The following is a 2,061-nucleotide window of genomic DNA, read 5'->3' as shown; positions in this document are numbered from 1 at the left end:
ATTGCGGCTTCTGAAGATCCAAACCAAGGCATTGATCAAAAGTCATCTTCGTTTTGGAACGTGGTTATGAATGAGTACCATTCTAGGGGTCCACCTTACAAACGAACAAAGGATATGTTGTCCTCCAAATGGACAAAAATTAATGAATGTTGCAGAAAGTATGGTGGAATCGTGAGTCGTCTCAAACGAGTTCCACGTAGCGGCGAGGGTGATGTCAACTTCAAAGAACGTTGTGATGCACAATACAAGGTGGAGACGTTTAAGAAGTTTAACAATTACCTAGCTTGGGAATTCCTAAAAGACAAGCAAAAGTGGAACACTCTGAATCCACTTAAAACAACCAAACGTGATTGTATTAGTTTGGATGATTTTGATCTAGATGAGGAACCGGAAGAACCGGAAGAGAATCCAAATGCGGAGCTATATGGGGAGGATCCAACACCACGACCTCCTGGAAAATCAAGAAAATCAAAATCACAAAAGACGTCTTCGACCTCCGCCGCTTCCGCAAGATCCTCATTTGATGAAAGTGCAAGTGGCACTTTTGAATCAATGACTAGTTACTTTGATTTGAAAATACTACAAATGTCTGCGGCGGGAATGGATGAAGAAGATGCACAGGTTCTTCAAGCGAAGAAAGCGGCGATTCGGGCCAAGCTTCGAAGTGGAAATTGAAGCGTTTCGTATTTGTCTTTAATAAATAGGAATTGTAATGTTTTTTAATTTTATTTATGAATTGTAATGTTTTTTTTTTAGGAAATGTAATGTTTTTTTTTTTAAGGAATTGTAGTGTTTTGTTTTTATTTTAATGGAAGTTATTTTTATTTTTGTTAATTTTTATAATTATATTCATTTATGTTATATTTAAAATCATAAAAAAAAAATAATAAAAATATAAACTGAAATGCCTAACTGACAGAGCTCACCACTCCCCACTTTTTCTGACTCAGTAAGTCAGGCCTGACATGCCAAGTGACCTCAGTCACCACTCCCAGTGCTCTTAGTACTTCAATTTTATCATGTCCAATGAGAGTACCGGAATGATGGGGATATTCTAGACGCGTTCTGTTAATGTCGATTATCAGGTGTTCACCATATGAATGATTTTTATCTCTATGCAGTTTATGCGAAATTCCTGATATGAGATGGATTTTTAATTCGCGGGTTACGCGTGTTATTATGTACTCGGGTTACGTGTATAAATAAAATATCTGAAATCTTGTGGTCTATTAAAATGTTGAAAACGAATGATTATGTTAAACTAATGAACTCACCAACCTTTTGGTTGACACTTGAAAGCATGTTTATTCTCAGGTATTAAAGAAATCTTCCGCTGTGCATTAGCTCATTTTAAGGATATTACTTGCAGTCATTCATGGCATATTTCGAAAGACGTTGCATTCGAGTCGTTGAGTTTATCAAGATTATTAATAAGTAAATGACAGATTAAGTCATTTATAGGTCGGATATTATGAAATGGTACGCATGCCGTCAACTTTCGATGTAAAGAAAGTTTGTCTTTTAAAAACGAATGCAATGTTTGTAAAATGTATCATATAGAGGTCAAATACCTCGCGATGTAATCATATGTTATTGTATTCGTTCTTATGGATTGGGACGGTCATTACACTAAAGCTACCCACATGGAATATGAGACTTCGCATGCTGATCTGAATGTTGTAAGCTATCCTTAGGACTTTTCTGAGTAAGGGGCTGACTTCAAAGCTGGTTCTACATCTTTGGGAATTCAACAACTAAGAAACCTGATGCACTCTTGACACACCCTTCTAAAGTAGAAGATGATTGCTGAATAAACAAGGATTCAATTATATTCCAAATAAATTCAAGTTTATCAATTTGAAATTTGGAGCTCGTGGTTACATCTGCATCAATATGTAAATCTAATCACATATATGTAAGTAAATATGTATATATTTATAAATTCATATGTATTTCGGGTGATAAATGGATATATCTATGGACGAGAAATTATCGTCCATACCCGATCCACTGTTTTTTACTTTATCTATATACATATTCATATCCAATTATCATTCATTT

Source organism: Rutidosis leptorrhynchoides, chromosome 4 (genome assembly GCF_046630445.1).
Source record: "Rutidosis leptorrhynchoides isolate AG116_Rl617_1_P2 chromosome 4, CSIRO_AGI_Rlap_v1, whole genome shotgun sequence".
NCBI lineage: Eukaryota > Viridiplantae > Streptophyta > Magnoliopsida > Asterales > Asteraceae > Rutidosis > Rutidosis leptorrhynchoides.
Note: the sequence above shows the minus strand (reverse complement) of the source record.